At 41.2% G+C, this 24,492-nt stretch overlaps 2 long non-coding RNA genes across 2 annotated transcripts in view; one reads left to right on the top strand and one right to left on the bottom strand.

Annotated features, from left to right (window-relative positions):
- Window positions 1–621: 621 nt before the first annotated feature.
- LOC135966303 (uncharacterized) lies at window positions 622–8,327 on the top strand. Its single transcript, XR_010579531.1, has 3 exons — window positions 622–1,505; window positions 2,428–2,557; window positions 7,799–8,327. It is a non-coding gene; the product is annotated as an uncharacterized lncRNA (long non-coding RNA).
- The window catches only part of LOC123567566 (uncharacterized), a 111,132-nt gene continuing 89,281 nt past the window's right edge, over window positions 2,642–24,492 (bottom strand). Inside the window, exons 3-7 of the long non-coding RNA XR_006690581.3 lie at window positions 21,513–21,682; window positions 19,026–19,182; window positions 18,003–18,079; window positions 16,328–16,473; window positions 2,642–6,565 (exon numbers count right to left, since the gene is read on the bottom strand). This is a non-coding gene — a long non-coding RNA (uncharacterized lncRNA). The remainder of the gene's footprint in view (window positions 6,566–16,327; window positions 16,474–18,002; window positions 18,080–19,025; window positions 19,183–21,512; window positions 21,683–24,492) is intronic.

Raw genomic sequence — 24,492 nt, forward strand, 5'->3', positions numbered from 1 at the left:
TCAGACAACTAAGTGGCCAAGAGGTGAGAGAGAGAAGGGGGCCTTCCAGGAGCCAGGAAAGGAAAGAAGCGCAGGAAGACTGGGGCATGCTGACAGGGCAAGGGGAGAGGATGAAGTCAGGGAGAAGGATGAGGCTGGAGAGAAAAGAGCCCAGAGCATACCTTTTCAGGCATATTGGAGTCCAGACTTTGCCCTGAGGACAATGGGGAACCATTGCAGCATTTTACTGAAGTGACACATTTGAATTTATGTTTTAGAGAGATTTCTTTGGCTGCAGTATGGAAAACAGATGAGGTGGAAAGGAAAGAAGAGAGAACAGCAGGAAGAGCTGTTAGGAAGCCATTGTGAGTGCCCAGGCAAGAGATAATAGCCTGGACTAGAGTAGTAACCCGGGAGCAAAAAAAAAGAAAGAAAGAAAAAGGCTCAGTTATTCAGGAGGTAAAAGGAACTGGATTAGCATTGGATGGGATGTGGGAGCCAGGGGAGAAGATGACATCAAAAATGATGCTCCAGTTTCTGACTTGGGTAAAGGTACAACAGCAAGCAGTCCAGCCGAGTGATCAGAAGCATGGGCTACGGTTTCAACAGTCTGCGTTCAAAGTCTGACTGTGTCCACAGCTAGCTGCTGAACCTGGGGCAAGGCGCCGATACACTGGGTGCCTCAGAGTGTAAGAAAGGGATAATAATTGTATCTTCTGTACAGGGCTCTGGAAAAGGTTAAATGAGGTAAAGTATGTCAAATGCTTGGAACGGAGCCTGGAATATCACAAGCACAGTAAATCCTGGCCACTATTACATAGACAAGATCTCAGAAGCAGGCATAGTTTGTGGGGGTGGGAGCATCATGAGTTAGGTTCGAACACACTGAGTTTGAGACATCTAGGGAACCACAGAACAAGTTCTGGGCTGGAGATGTAGATTTCACTTGAGAGCTGCCAGCAGTAGAAATGGTAATTGGAGCCATGGGAATGGAGGCGATTGTCCAGCGAGTGTAGGTAAAGTGAGAATAGATAAGTACCAAAGGGCACAGGCTGGTTATGTCAACATTTAAGTGACAATTTCAGAAAGAGAAGCCAAGGAGGAAACCAGAGAAAAGCAGTTAGAGAAGCAAGAAGGCAGCCAGCAGTGGTCCCGGTACAGCTGTGATGGGGAGACAAAGATGAAACAGCAGGAACTGGCACCAAGAGTTATTGGTGTAGCTTGGGCTCTCCCCTCATCATCCTCTCCAGTTGGGAGTCGTGTGACAGGGGCAAGAAGCCTGTCTCAGCACATGTGTAAAAGAGCTAACTCCGGACACCCGTGTCTGATCTGTGCTGACCCACAAGCGTGAGGTGTCCCACTTGGTGACTGGAAATGACACCATCAATTTTTCTGGCCACTGTGTTGCACCCCTGAGTTTTTCCTTCATATGACAGACTTCACAGTAAATACTCCTACTGAGTCCAAACAACCACTATGATTGAGAACAAGCATGAATCCGCCACCCACCTTCTCCTGGAAATAAGGTGATGTGTAGGTTCCTCATCTCCTTTCCAGTGTCCACAAACCCGTCTGAGTACTTGCAACTTCAAATTTTTCTTTCTTTCTTTTTTTCTGTTACAGACACTGATTTTAGAAGAGTGTTCCATATGCTATGCTTTTTTAAATTTATTATTATTTTTTATTTTTATTTTTTGAGCAGAGTCTTGCTCTGTCACCCAGGCTGGAGTGCAGTAGCACAATCTCAGCTCACTGCAAGCCTCCCAGGTTCAAGCGATTCTCCTGACTCAGCCTCCTGAGTAACTGGGATTACAGGCATGCACCACCACGCCCGGCTAATTTTTGTATTTTTAGTGGAAATGGGGTTTCACCATGTTGCCCAGGCTGGTCTCGAACTCCTGACCTCAAGTAATCTGCCCACCTTGGCCTCCTAAAGTGCTGGGATTATAGGTGTGAGCCACTGCAACTGGCCCATATGCTAAATTTATTAGAACCCCCAAACCTAGCCAAAGGCCTCACTCCTAAGATTCTGGTGGCAAAGCCAGCATACGCTGGGCTCAGAGGAGGTCTTCAGATACCAAGAGGATTACTCTAATTCAAAGCAGAAATGTTGTGAAACTGCTTTATATTCTGTCTAGCACAAGCAAGTGGGGGTTGCTATTTTTATAATCATCATAAGAGCCTTTGACTACATAATTTTGGGAAGTGGTGATAAAAAACAGAGTACTTCTCCCTTGAATTCTACCACCCCCAAACTTTCATTAACATCCAATTAATTTTCTTAGAAAAGTTCATCATGAAACTCGCTGCAGCACTTTGGCACAGTAGTATCTATGCAATTGGAACGACACAGTAATTTCTTATCCTAAGGAAAAAAAATTACTCTGTCAAAATGAATCTTTTAGCCTAAGATGAACTGGTTCCATTTCTCATTTCTCTTTTCTCAAGGTTACTGGGTTGCTGAACTCCCATGAACCAAAAAGAAAACATTAAATGGTATCCAAACCAGCCTGGAAGGGACAGCGAGAAAAGCCAGAACCAAGACTGACCAACCTGAATGCTGGTAAATGTTATCAAGGTAACAACTTCTCATGTATCGGTATGTGACCAATAAAAAGGGAATGTGCTTGATTAGCAAAAAGGATCACCAGGAAAAATAAGGCATATTAGCATGATGACTTTATTATACAGCAATAACATAAATGGCAATCCACTCTCGTAGAATATTTGTGTTGAAATTAGGAAATGGCAGCAGATTCACACACAAAAGCTAATGGAAGCCCTAAATATAGATGATACTCCATCTGGCTGCCAAGAGCCTGCCTCAGCACATTAACCAGAAGACCAAACCAGAGAAGGGAAATAGCTTTTAAAAGTGCAAAAGAGAAAAGAGATTCACTTAGAATTTTATCTGGTAAAAAAAAACATCTAGTCATAGGATGAGGAGTCATCTGTTTCATGGACTATTTATGACTCAGATGTTAATTCGGATGCTATCTTTAAATACATGGAGAGAAGAGAGAAATTTTTTCCCTTTATTTAGGCTTGAAAGAGTTTTGTTGAAGCAGGTAGCTCACAGCTGGTAAGTGGCATTCAGTTGTTTAAAATAATTTGTACGATTTGGCTTTCATGTTTGCTACATTTGTGCAATAAACAGAACTGATGTTTCAATTCCTCCAAAACCATTTTAAACTCTAGCACCATGGGGTCCAAGTACCCCTAACATTTTGCAAGAGTTATACTTTGCACTCAATGAACAGTAAGCCTGTGTTTACAAAACAAAATTACTTTTTTCCATTTTCAGTTTTGCTTATTAACAAAGTAGATATTTCTCAAGTCAAAATTTCTCCTTTGTTTATGGTTGGATATCTTGGCCCTGATGAGAAAACAAAAATCCACTGATTAGTACAGAAAATCACCATCCAGAAATCTCTCTTTACAACAATCCTGTGGCTCACAGAGCCATCATGATTGCCAATGTCCTCGTAGAAAATCAACAATAGCTATTTGCAGTTGATTCAGTTCCTCTGTTTAGGAGATTTTTTTGTAGCATAAATAGATTACAGGGTTTGCAAAAATGTACATTTATGGTTGACCCTTATGCTTCTCAGAATCTGTTTGGAGTACTGAGGCATGCTATCCTGGATGTGTTGATTTCTCTTTGTGCAAACTCTGCTGAAAACCAAGGACAATCAACAGGATGAAGAAAGTTTAATTCAGGACCCAGGTTGATAGAGATTACCTCTGGGTCTAAGGTCAGGGATGCTTTAGTCCTTGTTAGAATCTCCAGGGAAACCCTAACTCCCAGATATTAATCAGATCTGTAGAACCCTGCTTAAGACCTTCCAGTGGCTCTGAATTACAGTAAAACTCCTTACCCTAGCTGATAACACACTATACAATCTGACCCCTGTTCAGACCTTACCAGACCTATTATGGGCTGTTTATCCTGATCACCTTGACCTGCAAAAGGCTGTCTTCTCCCTCTGTCTTCACATGGCCTTTCCTCTGTGTGTAACTGTGTCCTAATCTCTCTCTTCTTAGAAGGACACCAGTCTTACTGGGTGAGGGCCCACCCAGAGGACCTCTTTTTTGCCTCAATTACCTCCTTAAAGGCCCCATATTCAAAGACAGTCACATTCTGAGGTACTAAGGGTTGGGATGTCAACATATGAATTTTGGGGGGCTATAATTTGCCTATTCTGCACATTTCATATACATGGAATCGAACGAAATGTGGCCCATTGATTCTGGCTTCTTTCACTTAGCACAACGTTTTCGAGGTTCATCCAAGTAGTAGCAGGTATCAGTGACAGAGCAGGAGCACCATCATCTTGGACAAACATTGCCATTTCAAGTTCTGGCTCCCTTTCTAATCTCAGTCATTTCAAGGAAATCACTTCTCTTCTAACAACAAGCAGCCAGAAAGAGCAGACAGTAAAACACAGATAAGACAGGTCAGGGGCAGAAGGTAGGGGCAAAGTCTCTTGGGTAACTGCCAAACTTCACACACATACAATGGGCCCCAGTAAAACAGTGGGCCCTAATAAGCACATCCCTTTCCCTTTAGGTGCACTAAGATAGGGAAGCTAAAAGCAGACATGGGTATGCCTGCAGCTGCAAAAAAAAAAAAAAAAGTATGGAAACAAACACAAAATCTCCCTCCCAAATAAGCAAGACGAAGAAACACAGAAATATTCTGAGCTTGTGATAAGCTCTCCTGCCCTAAACCCTTAAATACTCTTAGTCTGTAAGAGAGAGTGCCCCTGACCTAACTCAGCCAGAAGCCCCTCTCAGGTTTATTTCCCAAAATAAACCTGTCTTTTACCGTGAAGCCGCTTTTCATGTTTCTCTCTTCCTTCTTCAACTCTTACTATCGGTACTTTATTCTTTTTATGACTGAATAGTATTTCACGGTACAGCTCTATCACATTTTATTTATCCATTCCTCAGGTGACAGAGATTTGGACTGTATCCACTTTTTGCCTGTTATAAATAATGTTGCTACAAATGTTTGTGCACAAGTTTTTGTATGAACATATGTCTCAGTTATCCCGAGTATATACCTAGGAGTGGAACATTCTGGGTCATAAACACATATAACTTTGTGTTTCCCTTTTTGAGAACCCACCAAACTGCTTTCCCCAGCAGCTGTATCATTTTACATTCCCACCAGCAATATATGAGGGCAGGACATGTTTCTAGAGATTAGATAATCACAAATGAAGGGCATTGTTCTTTATAGCCTGCTGAAGGTCAAAAGAGGGAGGAAAAGATGTTTGAGTAAGGAAGAGATGCTTTATTAGGAATATGAAGCATTCACAAAGTCCTGCTTACTCATTTTCAGCCAACTTTGCCATGGCATTATTTAATTCGCATTTTCACCTCATCTTCAATCTTAACATGAATAGCCTGGGTCTCAAGGCCATCTTTTCCCAACCAGTATAAGCACCTTTGAGACAGCATTCAATATGTGTCATTTTATTTCCTATTCAGTGGGGAAAATTAGGTCTTGGTTTGCCCACTCAGCTTTATTCCTGGAAACACACTTTTCAAAAAGTAGAAAGTTCAGTCTTGCTTTAAACCACCAAGCTGCCTGAATGGATTTCATCCATTATTTCGGGCTTTATTTTAAACTTTGCTTTTAATAGGCACAGAACCAATGCATATTTTAAACTTTTGACTCAGGCAAATTTTATATGTCCAAAAGACTCTTGGAAGTTAAGCAAACATAAGGGGTACTGTGTGTGTGTCTCTCTCTGTGTGTGTGTGTGTGTGTGTGTGTATCACAGAATGAGGGGCACATGCTGCCAATTTAGTAATTAATTTTCAGCTAACAGAAGGCCACTAACTATACTGTCTGTGGCAGCCAGAGCCCCACCATACTGACACCAAGTTACTATGCCTCCTTGACAGAAAGTAACACAGATCGCCATCAATGGATAGACAAAAATCTCTGAATCTGTGGTTATGTGTGTGCATCTTACAAGTGGAGTAACAACAAATAGAAGAAATATATTTACAAATGAAAATGAAGCTACATTTATTTACTTCACTAAAACTGTCTTTTTCTTCTCATCAAAGATTTCTCTATTCGTGCTACTCAACATCCCAAAAAGAATCAGCACAAGGCCACAAACTCAACAAAATTCCTTCTCCTGTTCATAAAACTCCTGTCCTGACTCCAAGTCCACACCCTAATAAACAGGCAAGCCTGTGCTCTGCACCCTGAGGAGCAGTCTCCTAGGCTTTGTCCTTTCAGAGAGCGGATTTCCAAGGAGAGGCCGTCCATCTACCCAACTCTTCTCAAGGCCACATAGCTCCTCTCCAAAGACAGCCATCCCCAGTGGTTCAGCTGATCCTGATGGCTGTGCCTACAGAGAAAGAGGGGAAGAGAGATGGGAGAGGAAGAGCTCCCAGGAGTCAGGATGCAAGGTGAAGTCAGCTGTTGATCAGTGGTCACTCAGCAACTGGACCAGGTGACACTCTTCTTCTGCAGGCTGTAGGCTGTGAGAGTGTTCTGAGTGGCATTTAAGGATAGCTCCCATGAGCATGCCAGCTTCAGCAGGGCGTCCTATGGCAAGCCCTAAAAGGCAGAGGAAAAAGAATAACCAAGTGGAAGTGGGTCATCGTGCCATCTATCAGAGACAATGTGCGTGAGAATGCTGCTACTAAATGAATGAAAAACTCTTTGTAAACTCAAAGTTTGTGGTTCCCAAACTTGAGCATGTATCATTTTTTTAAAATTAAAACGCTGATTTACTTGGCCTTATTCTAGAGGTTGGATTCATTCAGTCTGGGGTAGGACCTGAAAATTTGCATTTCTAACATTGCATGTCCCAGAGGATCTGATATTGCAGGTCAGGGGCCACACTTTGAGAACTACTTGCTAAAATACAGGATCTATGTCAGCTGAAGCTATAATGGGCAATCATGAGCCATGCCCAGACTGAGCAGCAAAAGGAAACAATGTTACTGTCTAAAACAAGCAAGAAAATAATACAATATTTTAAAATAACAGAATATATAATGCTTGAGTTGCCAGTAGCAAAGTGTTAGGATGAGGTCCTTGAAGTCAGAGAAAGCAGAGATGAACCAGTTTTGAACAAGCCCTGTCCTCGAACTCAGCAGAAGGAAGAGACCAAGTCCATTATGCCCTCAGTAAACCGTTGGCCCTGGAGTATTGGCTTTCCCTCTTCACAGATGAGGAGTTCCATCTTCTAACTCACACAGAGCAGGGAGAGGATAAGAGCTGAGGAAATGCCATTGGCCCTCAGCTGGTCACTCTCTCTTCTAATACTGCTTCATATGGGTATAAGGCTTTACGGTTTTGAAAAGCTTTCCAGTGATCAAAACAATGTGACATGGGCGAAAGAATAGACAAATGGACCAAATGAACAGAATAGAGAGCCCAGAAAAACACCCACCCAAATATAGTCAACTGAGTTTTGACAAAGGAGCAAAGGCAATCCAGTGGAGAAAGGACAGTCTTTTCAATAAATGGTGCTGGAACAACTGGACATCTGCATGCAGGAAAAAAATAAACTGGAATCTAAACCAAGACCTTACATCTCTTTCACAAAAATTACCTCAAAACGGATCAAAGACCTAAAGGTAAAAATGCAAAACTGTAACTGGTGACAGCCAGAAAGAAACAAACAGTAATTGAGTGACTACTAGTGCCAGCTATCGAGTTAAGTACTTTTAATAGCTTATCGCATTGATTCTAAACTCTGTATACAATGTATTATTCCCAAATTACAAACGATAAATTTTTTGTCAGTGATAAAGCATAATTTCTCTATGTTATTCCCTATAGCATCTGGAGCAGGAGGAGCCTCACTCTCCTATCAAAAGGAGAAGAACGTGAAGAAAACACGTCCCTTCCTTCTCTCTGCGTAGGGGCAGTGACCTTGAATTCAACCACCATCATCCCTTCCAGACACCAGAAGGGGGAGTCCCACAAGGCAGAAGGTGCCCCTGTGACGCGTCCACTTCTCTTCCATGTTCTTTACCTCCTTGCTCAGGAAGCCATAAAGTTGAGCCGAGCAGAAGGTGAATGTCATTGCAAAGTTTACGCAGACTATGCTGACAGGTTCATGAGAACACTACTGAATATGTTACATTTCACCAATGCTCACAGCATATCCTGTGTTGGAAGTGATACTTTTCCATTGCCAGTAACCTCCTTTGTCCTAGGAGCTCACTGAACAGCTAAAATCGGGTGATATTTTTATGTGGAACATGCAACATATTAAGTCCTTTTGCTCAGTGACCCAAAAAGGAACTAAACAGTACCCAGACTAGAAATCAATGTTAAATTATTCAAATAAATTCCACTTAAAGAATGGTGGCTTGGGAAGCACTCAGCCAGAAAGAATTCTCCCAAGATTAGTTTACTGTGAAGTAGAAGGGAAGAACATTTTAACTTTGGTTGGAAATTACACAGAAGGTGATGAAACATCCTCTAAGAAACGGTTCTGATCCACTGTAGGGCACCCCCTCTCTCCTGCCACATTCCCCCATTTTACCCACTAAAGAGGTTCTTTGACGAGAGGCTAAGGAAACCAAGCAATATAAGATCTAATCAAAACTGAGTGCTGGAAATGTGTGGGGAGAAATCCATAATTAAACTGAGCAATTAACTCCAGAAAGCTAACTGGGGCCAACTCTGACACTACTATAAAGTTATAAAATCTCCAGCATCTCATTTCTTTGTCCCTCTACCCAATTTCCTCTCAAATATAAGCCTCTCTTTCTCTGTCTTCTCTTCTTCATATTTAATAAAACTGTTTGCAAGAAAGAATCTTAGGTTAGTCATTTGCACTTTAGTATGAATTAAAGCCAGTGTGTCAACTCTCACAGGAATAAGAATTTCAAGCCATACTTCTAATTGTGGAATGGCTGTTACTGAATTCTTTTAAGGGTATTTCATGCAACAGCTAAATATAAGGAAGAGGAGAGAAACTGTCCAAGTCTTTCTGTGCCTTAAGTCTGCCTAAAGTCAGCTTTCAGCTGCCACTCCCAATTGAAAGTGAATTCAGATTAATTCCTAGATGTTGAATGAGAGTTATAATTTATCCTTTCAGGGATCTACTGGTTTTCTTTTCTTTTTTTTTTTTTTGAGATAGAGTCTTGTTCTCATTGCCCAGGCTGGAGTGCAGTGGCGTGATCTTGGCTCACTGCAACCTCCGCCTCCCGGATTCAAGCGATTCTCCTGCCTCAGCCTCCCAAGTTCCTGGGATTACAGGTATGCGCCACCATGCCCAACTAATTTTGTATTTTTAGTAGAGACGGGGTTTCTCCATATTGGTCAGGCTGGTCTTGAACTCGCAACCTCAGGTAATCCACCTGCCTTGGCCTCCCAAAGTGCTAGGATTACAGGCATGAGCCACTGTGCCCGGCCATTTTTTCTTTCTTTTTTACTTTTATTTTAGGTTGAGGGGTATGTGGGCAGATTTGTTATATAGTAAATGGGGGTTTGTTTACACATATTTCATCACTCAGGTACCAAGCCTAGTACCCAATAGTTTTTTTTTTTTTTCTGATCCTCTCCCTCCTCCCACCCTCCAGCCTCCAACAGGCCCCAGTATCTGTTGTTCTCCGCTTTGTGTCCACGTGTTCTCACCATTTAGCTCCCACTTAGAAGTAAGAACAGGTGGTATTTGGTTTTCTGTTCCTGCATTAGTTTTCTAAGGATAACGGCCAGCAGCTCCATCCATGTTCCTGCCAAAGACATGATCTCATTCTTTTTTATGGCTGCATAGTATTCCATGGTGTATATGTACCACATTTTCTTTATCCAATCAGTCACTGATGGGCATTTAGGTTGGTTCCACGTCTTTACTGGTTGTGAATAGTGCTGCAACAAACATTTGCATGCATGTGTCTTTATGGTAGAATGATTTCTATTCCTTTGGGTATATCCCAGATCTACTGGTTTCTTCTCCTCTAGGCCCAGAAAACAGGTCAATTTCTGATGGCTTTTACATGTCAGGCCTATAGGACCCATTCTTACTTGACACCAGTTATCTCCACTCCAGATGCCCTTCCCCTTACCGGGTTTTACTTGAAAAGCACAACATGAGTGGCTTGGGCCAAATGTGGCCATAGGTCCTTCAACAAATGTTGAGTGAGTGCGACCCTTGGAGCAGAAAGTTGACAGAGCTCTGACACATGGCTAGTCCCCCAGAGGCTCTCACTGCTCTCTTAGCTGGAAGAACTTCAAACTCTCAGACAGTGGAAAATTCAGTCTGTTCCAAGCAAGAGACACAAATGTGCTCTTAAAATTCATACTGACATTTGGAACTGCCCAGGGTATTATAAATATAATCGTTCTGAAGTGTGAGTGTGTGTCAGGGAGAGAAAGAGATGGAGAGAGAGAGAGGGATACTGTGTGTGTGTGTGTGTGTGTGTGTGTGTATGTGTGTGTGTGTGTGTGTGATGACAGAAAGGAAAGTGAGAGCAGAACCAGGGACAGCAAGTATCCCTGCCAAGAACTCAAGGCCAAGCACAGAGAAGAATGTCCACCAGATACCCAATGACTACATTCCGGATTTTCTACTGCTTCCTCCTCAGAGAAAAGGGGGGGAATAAATTAGAGAGAATGCGAAGGGAGAGACAGAGTGAGCAAGATGGGTGGGGATAGAGAGAGAAAGGAACAGGAAGTGGGAGCCTTACTACACATAGACCAAGAGGCCCAGACTGAGAGAGAGAGGCTGTCAGAATGAGGAACTACTGAGAGATTACAGGCTTCTCCACCAGTTACAAGTGACTAATATCTACATTTATTGTGTTTTGAAGCCATCAAGTTCTATGTCCAAATGACCCCACCCTTCCCATAATGCAGCACCAAGACTAATCCACCATCCACGGGGCATACTGTTTCCTGCCAAACAGATGGGCTTATAGAGGTTGGTCTTACACAGCCTCTTCCAGGTCTTGGACACACACCGGCCAGCCTCTGTGGCTGAGGAACAGAATAAAGTTATATAAATTGAACTGACCCTACAAGTGGGCTCCTATGACTTTCCTTGCTCTTGAACTAACTGAGCTGACCAGCCAGCCTGAAGCAACATGGTCCCAGGGCAGGGGCTCTCAATCTTTTATGTGCCAGGCTCCCTTTGGTAGGCTGGTAAAGCCACAGATTCCCTTCTCAGAATAATGTTATTAGGCATAAAATGAAATACATAAAGCTACAAAGGAAATCAGTTACAATATCAAATATTTTAACTATTACAAATATAGTAATATTTTTACTCCTTTATCAGTGCTTTAAATAATAGGATCTGGTGAAGGGTCAAATAACAACCCCATCATTTCAAAGAGTGATGGGAGAAACTGTGTTTCCATTGTTTACAACAACTACCAGGTGATATGAAAAGATCTGTAATTTCTGTGGCAAGAGTCATAGGCACTGCTAATACCACTGCAGTTTCTTCCCTATATTCTTAATAGAAGCAAAAAGCTAGATTTCAGTGAGAGGTTAGATAAAATAAATTTATGAACCAGAACAAAGGCAATGAAAGGAAGGGAGCTGCAACAACAGTAATTGTAATGATAAAGCAACATCTGCTACAAGAACAACAGCAAAAACTGGCTGCGGTCTCTGCTCTGTATCAGGTCCTGGATTAAATGTTTTCTACTCATCTTTCTCTTTCATTCTGAGGAAGGCATCATTTTGCCTACTTTACAGATTAGGAAACTGAGGCTTCAGGATGTTAGGGAACTTGTCTAGGACTATAGCCAATAAGTAGCTGTGCCAAGAATGGAAGTCAAGGCTGTTTGACACTGAAGTCCACATTCACTGTGCACTGTGTCTTCAGAAAGAGATAGGGGGTGTGTGTGTGTGTGTGTGTGTGTGTGTGTGTGTGTGTGTGTGAGAGAGAGAGAGAGAGAGAGCTGCTTCCTTTTTCTCATTCATGCCAGAATAACTGGACTGGTTTAAACATCTATACTTTCACCCATCTTGACTATCCATTTCCATCTTATTAATGTTTGCTCTTTTCAGTTCAAAGACCCTTATGCTTCATTTATTCAATATATGTTGGGTACTGGCTATGTTTACTGACACCAGAAATTCAAAGATAAATATGTTCTCTGACTTTCAGGAAGCTTATAACTTATTGGAGAAAACAGATATGCAAACATAAATTATAATATGCAGCAATTAAAATTCAATTTGGACAATAAGGAGAATTTATTGACTCACGTACCTGAAAAGTCCAGAAGTAGACAGGCTTCAGGCATTGTTTGATTAGGGCTTCGTCGGTAGTGTGCTAGGAAGTATGTCACAACTAACTGACTTTCCAGAGAAAAAAAGAGCCATGAGTTTGTCTATTTCCATGGTGTAAATACTCCCACCATGACCTATTTCAAGCTACCAAAGCAAAGTCACTGAAGATAGAATTGGGAAGAGATGTGCGCAGTCACCCCTCGCCTGATGCAGGCGAGCTCCAGCATGCTATGACCATTCTCATTTCTTCACAGTTCTCTCAGTTTTTCCATCCTCTGTATGCTGGCTTTGTCCTGATGATGCAACCAGCAGCTGGGACTGTATACTTTCCTTCTAGTGTCTAGCAAGCGTCTCTTCTACTAATCACCAAAAAAAATTCCTGAGCTCTTCTGAAAGAATCGCTGTATCCAAAGAATATCACCCAGCTGGCTTAGCCTTGGGTGGCATATTAAAATAAGTAATAGCTACCTTCTCTTAAGGCTCTTTATTTCACCTACCAAGTACTCCTTGTTGGACAAAGCTATGGTCTGAATGTTGTTGTCCCTTCAAAATTCGTATGTTGGAACCTAATACTCAATGTGATGGTATTAAGAAATGGGGGATTTTGAGGAAGCGATTAAATCATGAGGGCTCCACCCTCATGAATGAGATTACTGCCCTCATAAAAGAGGTTGAAGGGAGTGCCCTTGCCCCTTCCACCATGTGAGGTCATAGCAAGAAGGTGCCATATGAGGAATAGGCCCTTACTAGGTGACTTGATTTTGGACTTCCCAGTCTCCAGAACTGTAAGCAATACATTTCTATTGTTTATGAATTACCCAGCCTAAGGTATTTGGGTATAGCTGCCTGAATGGACTAAGACAGACAGAATTAGCATCAAAAACCTATCCTTTAGAAGGTGGAATTATCAGCAAGACAAGAAAATAATGTTCATGTTTGCTCATTTTAGTGCCTGTGTCAACCAGATGTTCCCTTCAGATCTGAGACCCTCATTTTCCCACTCTGGAAGTATTGATTGCTGATGGCTCACAGCTGAGTTCCTCTCATGCTCTGATGAAAAGAAGCTGCCAAACTCAAGGATATTGTCCCCCTTGAGAGGACACTGCCTCTAATGGCTGATCAATGAGTGAGTATAAAAGCCTGAGGTCACCTCAATTAGGCATGTCTGAAGGGTCATCCTGGCTCCAGTGCTTCCAAAGGGGAATCAGATAAAGCCTCTGTTGAAATCATATACTGGGTCAATTTCTCCCTGTGTGTCATCATCCTTCCCTCTCTTGCCTACATCGTTCCTATGTGCCCTCCCCACTAAACCTCCTGCATGCAATCTCAGTGTCTGTTTCCATAAAACTGAATATTCAATGCCTATCTCTAAACAAGTCACCAGATGTTCTAGACAAATCAGGGCCCATCTTGGAGCTGGGAGTGGAATCAGTCCCACCCACATCCCATGGCTGCCCCACGGTGGGAGAGGGTTGGGATGTATCTTGAGACCTAACCGCACTGTCTGCTACATCATGAGGCATGCTAGGTGATGTAAAAGACATACGAACAATATCACAGTCCAATGGCTGAGGCATTATAGGCATAGAGAAAGAAAAAAGCAGGCCCTGACATCCAGAAATAATCACCAGTAGACCTCAATATTATTACAAGCTGATCTAACACTCACAGCCAGGCCATTGTTCCCCTATTGGACATAGACAATCTCACAGAACACCAACCTCAGACAAGCTTATTCTGAACCATGATAAAATGAAACAAAACAAGGTCACTACATAATTTTGTCCATACACAAAAACAAGGTCACTCTGCCCTCTGTAATGCACTCAATCGTACAATTGCCTGGATTTCTGATGGTATCCGACCTAGAGCAAATCCTTAATTTCTTAAGCCTTCCACAAATCACCCGACCAAAATCCAAATCTTCTAGTAGTTTCTTTCTAACACAGTTGCTAAGGTAGTGTCCTTCAAGTATGTTCTCCCTTGATCAATGAGTAATAAGCTCAGCTTGTTTGATTATCAGTGTGTTCCTGGTGGTCTTTTGCTGGAGGGCATTGGTAGCCTTCAATCAGTGTTTGTATGGTGAATAACTGGGTGTGTAAATGGCTATGCTGCCCCTCTTTCAGGAAAAGCTTAACTGAAGACCTTTGAGCTGGTTCTTCAAGGAAGATTGAGCTTTCCCAAGCAAAGCAGGGTCAGAAAGAAGTCATTCCAAGCAAAGGAAGCAGGATGTGCAAAGGTGGGCATCATGGAAATGAAGGATGAAGAGTCCATATGGGTAGGGTGTTGGGTGGACTGGAAGGGTGCTAGGACCAAATGTGGAGATCCTCGTAAGTCACAACTAATCCTGTAGGCAAAGAGGACAGAGAAGCAGGAGAGAGAGAGAAAGCTCGAAATTTGACATCTGATTGCAGGGAGAATTCCTGGAGTAGCCATAACTATTTTTCCTCCAACCCTTTCTTTCTTTTTTGGAGAGAAGGAGAAGACATTTGCTTTGGTTAAATCAAAATTGCATATTTTGAGTTTTCTCAGTTTTCCCACCCTGACATTTAAGGCGCACACCTAACAACACTGAGCCCTTAATTCCCTGGATATTGTGAATGCTTCGAAGACATCATGGCCTTCTCTCAAAGGTTTGGTAACTTGCACTTCACTATATAATTCCTGTTGCTTGTCAGAAGTGCAATTCAGCTGGTCACTTCCTCTGTTATTTATAATTAAATAACTTACCAAAAGAGACTTCCAGATGTCCTAATAGAAAATGCCAATGTCTTTTCGCTTCCTTGTGTGGGTCCACCTTTGACTCTCCATTTGTGGTGCCCCCAAGATGACATTCTTCCTCTAGGGGTCGTATCTCTAGCGCCTCTCAGGCAGTGCGATTCCTGCCAACCCTCCATCTGTGTTTAAGTCTTGCTTGTGCTCCACAAAATATTTCTGCCTTAACAGCCCTACAGCTGCACGGCCTCCTCTTCTGTTCCCTTCTGTCTGTCTTGCCCTGCCCTGCCACTGAGCACTCACATTTTATAACATCTTACCTTGCCAACTGGTTTTGTGAATATCATGTAAGTGTTTGTTAATTATAGATCTTTTGCAAATGACATATATCTGATACAGCTGAAGGAGACTGAAATGTCCCCATTCTTATAAATCCGTGTTAGTGCCGCCCTAGACTACCCTTAGAATTTTGTGTATATTTGTGAAATCCATGTTTTCTACTTTTACTCTCTCTGTATATATCTCAATAACCTATGTAAGTATTACTTTGTGCTTTTAAACATAAAAATAATCATAGTGTTGTATCATTTTATTCTATGCTTTTTTCACTCACAATTATGTTTTAAGATTCAGTTTTGTTAACATATGAAAAGCTTTTAGAACAGTGCCAGTAAGCACCATATAAGTCTTAGCTACTATTATTTTCAGTATTATTGTTATTTTGAGGCAGCATCTCATTCTGTCACCCAGGCTGAGTGCAGTGGCATGATCACAGCTTACTACAGCCTCAACCTCCTGGGATCAAGTGATTTTCCAACCTCAGCCTCCTGAGTAGCTGGGACTAACTACAGGCATGCATCCCATGCCCAGCTAATTTTTGTATTTTTTGTAGTGATGGGCTATCACCATGTTGCACAGGCTGGTCTCAAACTCCTGGGCTCAAGCAATCTGCTTGCTTTAGCCTCCCAAAGTGCTGGGATTACAGGTGTGAGCCACCACACCCAGCCTATTATTTTCAATATTATTAATAAATGGATTTACATCATTCCTTGTAATTATAATAAGCTAACATTGATCATATGACATTTTATTTATCCCATTCCTCTCTTGATGTGTTGGGACTTCGAAAAAGACACCCCGGAGTGAAGGCCTCTGAAGCAAAGTCTCTATCTGACCTTCTCCTGCCCTGGTGTCTCTTGCCCCTCATTCTCCTCTAAGGCAAGCCATAGAAAACCATAATTCCTCTTCCCCAAGGCAGGTCATAGAAACCAAAACAGCTTTTACCCAAAGCCAGTCATAAAATCTAAAAATATTACGGTAATCTTCCCCTGCCTTTCTGAGTAAGAGCTGGCCATAAAGAAATTAAGACCCTCATCCCAGAGGGTTCCCATTCCATACCTGGGAGAAAGAAATGCTGCACAGAGAGGCCAAGAAGAAGCTGAGCTGACAAGGCTTGGTAGGTTTCCCGACTCAGTCTATTTCCATCAGATTATCCCTGTTTCCCCCAGTCGTAGTTCTACATGGCTGTCCATTCTTCATTGAACCTAAGCATAAAAAAAGGGATCAATTTTTCCTGGATCTTTGGTCTCCATTCTGAAGGCTCTCATGTCTCATAAAACTGTGATCAAATAAATGTGTTATGCTTTTCTCCTGTTAGCTTGTCTTTGTTATAGGGGTGTCAGCCATGACCCTTATGACAGGGAGGAAAGGGGTCACCTTCTTTCTGCCCCTAAGGTACATATTTAGGTTGTTTCCAATTTTTTCCAATTAATTATAAGCAGTATCACAAAGAATATCCTTAAACATGCCAAGTTCATATGTTCAAGAGTTGGTATTTGCTTAAAAGTGGACTTGCTGGGCTGTAAGGAGAATGTATTTTAGATTTTGCTAGCTATTGTCAAATTGTTCCCCAAAATGTCTGTACCTTCAGCAGTGTATGAGAATTCTTATTTTTCTGTCTTTGCCAACCATCACTGATTTTTTCAAAAGTTTGTGAGTGCAAAGTAATAATCTTGTTTTAACTTGCATTCTTCTTTTCATTAATATGTGAGATTTGGACAGTTTTTCTCTTCATTTATTGGCCATTATGCACTGGGCCTTAACCTTTTCTGGGGTCTTAGACTCCTTTGAAAATTTACTTCAGAACAATGCACATATATATATACACACATACACTTTATAAACACATTGAGGGACTTCACAGAGTCCCTGAAGACCCATCCACGAAGCCCCTTCAGAGCAGAAACTCGAGCTTTTAGTAGATATGAGAACCTTCTGGGATTTTTTTTTCTTTTTTTTGTACTTTTCAGTAGAGACAGGGTTTCACCGTGTTAGCCAGGATGGTCTCGATCTCCTGACCTCGTGATCCGCCTGCCTTGGCCTCCCAAAGTGCTGGGATTACAGGCGTGAGCCACTGCGCCCAGCCTGGGAAGTTGTTAAAAATGCAGATTCCTAGGACCCATCTTTGAGGATCTTGACTCAGAGGGCCCCAGGTAGGAACTGAAGGGCTGGTGCAGGTGATGAAAAAAAGAAAAGAAAAGAAAAGAGGAAGGAAGGGAAGGAAGGGAAGGAAGGGAAGGGAAGGAAGGAAGGAAGGAAGGAAGGAAGGAAGGAAGGAAGGAAGGAAGGAAGGAAGGAAGGAGAAAGAAAGAAAAGAAAGAAAGAAAGAAAGAAAGAAAGAAAGAAAGAAAGAAAGAAAGAAAGAAAGAAAGAAAGAAAGAAAGAAAGAAAGAAAGAAAGAAAGAGAAAGAAAGAAAGAGAAAGAAAGAAAGAAAGAAAGAAAGAAAGAAAGAAAGAAAGAAAGAAAGAAAGAAAGAAAGAAAGAAAGAAAGAAAGAAAGAAAGAAAGAAAGAAAGAAAGAAGGAAGGAAGGAAGGAAGAAAGAAAGAAAGAAAACACAACTAAGACTATGCTTTCAGGGGTCATTTCGGTAGCTCGTTAAGAAAGATAATCTTAAGAGTTTCTGGATTCCCAGTAAGAACTCCTATTTCTGCTTTCCAAAACTTTCCCTTCTCCCACAGCTATGAAGCAAAGGATAAAGTCACCAAGTTTAATGTACAAAAGCTGTAACTTGCCTTTAAATTGATGTTGTAGCTACTTTTAAATCCATGGTTACTTCTGCAGATATACCTTGTGCCTCCCTCCTCCTTAGCTGGGAAGGTCGGTGAGGGAATGAATAAATAGGGTGACATGTGAGACAAAGAAAAACACAAGGAAAGGAAAAAATTTAGGAAATTCGAAGCTATTCAGAAAATGCTACATAAAAAGCATCATCCTACTAAATATGAACAGCTTGTGTTTGGAATGGTTTGTGTTTCTAATTTTATTACATGAGCAAGCTCATTTTTTTTTCTCTGCTAGATACTTCAAAGATTCTCTTGCAAAAAGAAGGGAAATAAATTTAGTTTCCTCTCGGATCTAAAGTCACATAAATGATTCTGTTGTAAGATGGAGAAAATTGATTGCTTCAATGGCAAATAAGATATTTTTTTAATTTAAAAATTTAGTACTAAGGAAATCATGTACCAGGGAATTCTCAAAACGTTTTGAGAGAGGTTGAGAATCCCGGTATAATGAGATGATGATGTTACTCATGCACATTTTCCCCCGCTTTCTTTTTCAAGCCTGCAAGTGTCAAGACAGAGTTAATCCTTATTTTTGACTCAGTCACAAGCAGATACATTCCTCTCTGAGCTGGTCAGTGGCCAGTATCCTCTTGAACCTTTGGTGGAATTCAGGTCCATGAATGATGCCAGGAACAAGAATTAGGATCTGATTCTAGGACTTTAGAATGACTTACTCGGTACCTTTGTCCAGTAACAATAGAAAAATGACTCGGTTGCTCTGTCCGTGAAACTAGGGCAGTGATACTGGCTGCCTGCCTCACACAGGGTTGAGGGGAAACCAGGCTTACAAATGACAGAGGTCTCCGGAGCATGGACATCACATGGGAGGGGGTGGGGATGCCTTCACAGAGCCGAAGACAACAGAGGGGGCAACCTGACACAGAACCAAAGGAGGTCCTTGAACCCTGCCATGCCAGCCTGGTTGGAGGGCATTCTGTATACACTGGAGAAAATGGAATGAAGTCAACTTACATCTTTTGTCTTTCTGGAGACCATCTTTTTACTTTCATGGGTTACTCATGGATTAAGAAGAAAAATGGTGGACATGACATTTTCTAACATTTTTCTGGTATCCATTATCTTGTTCACTTGGCCATACAGTGCTTCTTATACTCTAGATTTTCAGATTCTAGACAGTATGTTCATTAAAAGCAGGAATTAAAATTGACATGCAGACATACATAGACTTGTGTGTGGCAGATAAGGTGCCTGGCACTCAATATAAATACTGGATATAATAAATGAATGAATTCCTACACACAGAGAAAAACAACACACACATACACACACACACATACATAAATAAGTCAGCATTTTTCCAGGACTCAACCACAAGGAAGAAGATTTGGGCAGCAGAAGCACTTCTGCTGCCAACCTCATTCCTGCCTGTGTTATTTAGGATATAAATACCATTGCAGTAAAGGAGACTGAATGACCATAACTTAAACAAAATAGAAGTTTATTTTTCTCTCATATAACATGGATGCTCTGTAGCATCACAACTCCAAGGTCCTTCCACTTTTCTTAGAGTGTTATCCCCATCTGCATGGTCCGTGTAGCTCACCACAGCATCTGAATCCCAGCTGATAGAATAAGGAAAGGAAGGAGAGCATATCTTCCCTTTCAAGAAGGCTATATCTTTTCTCTTCACAGCTCTTGGGCCAGAACTTAGTCACATGACCACATCTAGCTGCAAGGGAGCCTGGGAAATGTAGTCTTTATTCTGAGTAGCTGTAGATCCAGCTGAAAAATCAGCATTGTCTTAAAAAAATAAAAAATAAATAAATATTGGAGCCAGTAACTGTCTCTGTCACACTGAAAAAATAAAAGCACAAAGATGTAGGTTTCCCAGAATCACTAGAAAAATTCCCGGTAAACCTAGTACTAGTACTAGCCTGGATGCAGTGGCTTAGACCTGTAATTCCAGCTACTTGAGTGGCTGAGGCAGAAGGATGACTCGAGGTCAGGAATGTGAGACTAGCCCAGTCAACATAGTGAGTTTATTTCATCTCTAAAATAAAAATTAGCCAGGCATGGTGGCACACATAGAGCAAGATCCTATCTCTAAAAAGGAAGTAGCTGATACTTCGGTGGTTTCACAAGCATGTCAATCTACTAAGCAGATGTTCACTCCAGAGAAAGACAGTTCTCAACTTCTAACATTCGCCTTTTAAACAATTTACCCTTTCATCTATTAATCTCTGATAAATTTAAGCTTCATTTCCCATACCAAATTTGGGTTTTCATACTGCAGGTAGAATTTTATGTTTTCTGACCTCTAGGAGAATAAATACCCAACCTGATCACCACACATACAAGGCTAGAAGATGAATATATTTGGTGTGAAATCAGAGATCTGCCTGCATTCAGCTTGGGAAATAAGGATAAAAAACCAAGGAGCCTGTCCAGAATAGGAAAGGTTATGAATGATCAGACAACCTAACAGTGATAATTAGTGTAACCATAACATAGTTAAAATCTATGGAGGACTTACTTTGCATCAAATGCTTTGCCCACATCATTTTATTTAGAATTTTCTTTTAATGTTGGAAGGTGTATTAGTCTGTTTTCATGCTGCCGATAACGACATATCCAAGACTGGGCAATTTACAAAAGAAAAAGATGTATTGGATTTACAGTTCCATTTGGCTGGGGAGGCCTCACAGTCATGGTGGAAAATGAAAGGCACATCTCACATGGTGGCAGACTAGAGAAGAGAGCTTGTGCAGAGAAACTCCTGTTTTAAAAACCATCAGCTCTCGTGAGACCCATTCACTATCACGAGAATGGCACCAGAAAAATCGCCCCCATGATTCAACCATCTCCCACTGCGTCCCTCCCACAACACATGGGAATTATGGGAGCTACCAGATGAGATTTGGGTGGGGATACAGCCAAAGCATATCAGAGGGCTATCCTGTTACTAACCCTACTTACAGTCAAGGAAATTGGGCTTAGTAAAAAGTCAAGGAACTTGCCCAAGGTCACACAAATACCAAGTGGCAGAGCCTGGACCTTAACTCAAGAATCTAACTCTACTGTTGGTACCTGAAATCACTGATCACTGTGGAGTCTCAATTAAAGAAAAAGACAGACTGGTGGGAGCAGGGAAAAGCAACAAAAAAAGGCAAATAAGCTATAAGTCTGCCTTTCTTCAAGGTCCAGGACATACAACCCTCCTGTGCAAATAACTCATAATCTTCCTGTGCCCAGCTATCACCAGACCTTTGGCTAATACAAAAAATGCAGGTTAGCTCCCTGCAACCTTGGCGTTAGCAGTACTGCACGTAGCACTCTGCAGCCCAAAACCATCCTATAAAATCTCCAGTAAGCCTTTGTCTCCTGGCAGTCAGCTTCTCCTCTGCTGATTTGCTCATTGCTTTCTTGCAATGTATTTTCATACTTTCTCTAATAAATCTGCCCTTCTTTATCTACAACTCTCTTGGTAAATTCTTTTACCTCCATGCCACTGGTCCAGATAATCATCGCTCCCCAGCAATAATCTCTACCACCATGCTGATGGCAAGGAGGACTGTGAGCCATGTCCCACGCATCCTTCCTGCCCACCATCACATGGATAGGTATCAATCTTGTTGTTCATCCTGTCTGGGAATTTTGAGTTGGGTGACCTAAAAAAAGAATATAAAAGTTCCAACCATCAGTATTTAAGAAGTGATCTCAGAAATTTACTTAAATCTCCACATAACCGTTGTACAACAACAACAAAAAATCCGGAAAAAACTTGAAATATATTAAAAAGATACTTCAAACTTTGATGACAATGTTTTGTAATTACTAAAGTTTACAAAATCTACACCATCCCAGATGGTCAGATCTACAAACTACTCTTTTATGTCACTCACTGCTATTGGAATTCATCACGTAATGATTTGTGTAAGTTTACCTTGCCAGTGGAGAGAAGACTCCAAGAAGGTATGTTTATTCCTAAATTGGGAACAGAATAGGTGTCCAATAATTATTTACTGAGTGACTTAATGTTTTTCCTTCAACATACCTTTTTAGAATTATTTGTCACCTATTAGAAATGGTTAATATAAATAATTATATTATTAGATGTTGCTGTGCTTCAAAATTTGATACTAAGAACTTGCACTATAAAAAGTTTTGCTTAATCCGTGTTAACTTATCACAGGAATTTAATATCCCACTGACTTGTGTGTGTCTGTGTTCCCTGTGGGATTTCATTTCTATTAATAAGTTTGTTTACTGGACTACTTTTTGCCCCCAGCATTTCGTGTGGTCGGTTTTAAATTTGACACCAGTGGATATGAAGGAGTCAAGTCATTAAGAACTCAAACTGCTTTAGAACATGGTAATTACGCTCCAAGTGGAATGACCCCTGGATCCATCTGTCTTTAATAAATCCATTCTTGAAAAGAAATCCCTTCTCCCTGAGATATATAATTAATGTAATATGAAGTCTAAAAATAAATTTCTCCCCAGAAATTCCAGGTGAAAATTTCAGGACGCTTTTTACCCTAGCATTTTGATTCTTCATCACATAGGCAGACAGGATTCTTACTAAGTATGCACAAATGCTTAACAGGCACAAGGGACTTTGACTTCCTTAAGGTTTTCTAAATGCTTGCTCTCTCAAATGCATGTTCATGTTACTGTTTCCTTTTGTGAGCAAGCCCTCCTTCCACAGCTCCCTCTCAATCCAGCCTTTCAGCTGCAGGATTGTAAAGAACTGAGGATTCCCCAACATGAGAATTGGCCAAGAGTTTAAATACCCCACTACCTTTTATAGGTGGTGGGAGCCATTCGTCTCAAAAGGAGAACAGCACCCCAGTGTCTTTCTGAGTTTGCATCAAGGGCTCCTCACTGAACAGAATGTTTGCAAGACAATGACATGCAGATTGGTTAGCTAGTTTATTTCCGTGAAGATTTTCCCCAACCCCAACTTTTTATTTTGAAAATTTTCAAGCCTACAGAAAAGTTGAAAGCACAGTTCAATGAACATCCATAAACCTTTCACAAAGATTAATCAGTTGTTAACATTTGTCACGTCCCAGAGAACATTTTCTACCTCTTTCCATATCTGTATTTGTGTGCTTATAAATACAGAAACAGGGTCTTGCTATATTGCCCAGGCTGGATTCTAGTGGCAATTCAGAGCCCCAAGCATGGCTCACCACAGTCCCAAACTCCTGAGCTCAAAAGATCCACGATCCTCAGCCTCCTGAATAGCTAAGACTGCAGGCCTATGCCACACAGCCAGCGTGTGTGTGTGTGTGTGTGTGTGTGTGTGTGTGTATGTGTGTTATTGAACCATTTGAAAATAAGTTGCAGAAATCATGATGCTATACCCTTACTTACTCTTATTTGTCCTAAAAAACCAGGGATATTTTCCTACATAGTTATAATATCATTGTCATATCCAAGAAACTTTCCATTGATTCAATAACATTATCTAATAAAGAGTCCATAATCACATTTCCCCAGTTGTCCTATAATGTATTTTACAGTCGGGTTTTTTAGGGGAGTGCCTATCTGTATTCATTCAAGGTTTGTGCATTGCATTTAGTTATCATGTACATTTAGTCTCTTTTAATCTAATTCTACCTACCTCCAGCCCTGCCTTTTTGGTTTTGCTCTGTCTTTCAAGTTTTTTGAAGAGTTTAGGGCAGTTGTCTTACAGAATGTGCCCTAATCTGGTTTTATCTGATTGTTTCCTTGTGATTCAATTCTGCTTAAGCAATTTTGGCAAGAATGATACAATGAGATGCTGTTCCCATGAACTTTGAATAAACTCAAGGACAAGGATTTTACCAAGCCTGAGTGATCAGATTCAAAGAGGTTTAAAAAAAAATCATTTTTGAAAATGAGAATTTAGTAAGTATACGGCTCTTCATAGCAGGGTGAGATGTCCCAAGCAAAATGAAAAAGTGGAGTGCCCAAGATTAGTGTCCAAGATTATTCATAACTTGTATAGGTTTGAAAGGGGCCTTTGTTATGCCAAATCTAGCAACCTTTGTTGAATCATCAGGACTGAGATTTGGGCAGAGTCAACCTCTGCTCTTGCAAAGTGGATAATTACTAACTTGGTGCAATTTCAGGAATGCGGAGGCCACTCTTCCCCACTCAGCTACACTGCCTCTATTATGGGAGTGGTGACGCCCATCTGCTATTATTAAAGATCAGAGCTTCTCTCTAATGACTATCTACTATATGTCAGGCCTTGTGCTTAGTGGTTTATTAATCTGTTCCTTACAAAAACCTCATGAGGTAAACATTATTATTCCCATTTCCTAGGCGGGAAAGAGAGGCTTAACAATGTAACTTCCCCAAGGACCCATGCAGCTATTTTAAGATGTGAACCAAAATCTCTCTCCATAACTAAAGTTCCATAATTCCATGTTCCGTGTGATACTCCTCTATTCCCCAGTCCTGGTCTTACCTCATTTCCTAAATGGCT

Source organism: Macaca fascicularis, chromosome 11, assembly GCF_037993035.2.
Source record: "Macaca fascicularis isolate 582-1 chromosome 11, T2T-MFA8v1.1".
Taxonomy (NCBI): domain Eukaryota; kingdom Metazoa; phylum Chordata; class Mammalia; order Primates; family Cercopithecidae; genus Macaca; species Macaca fascicularis.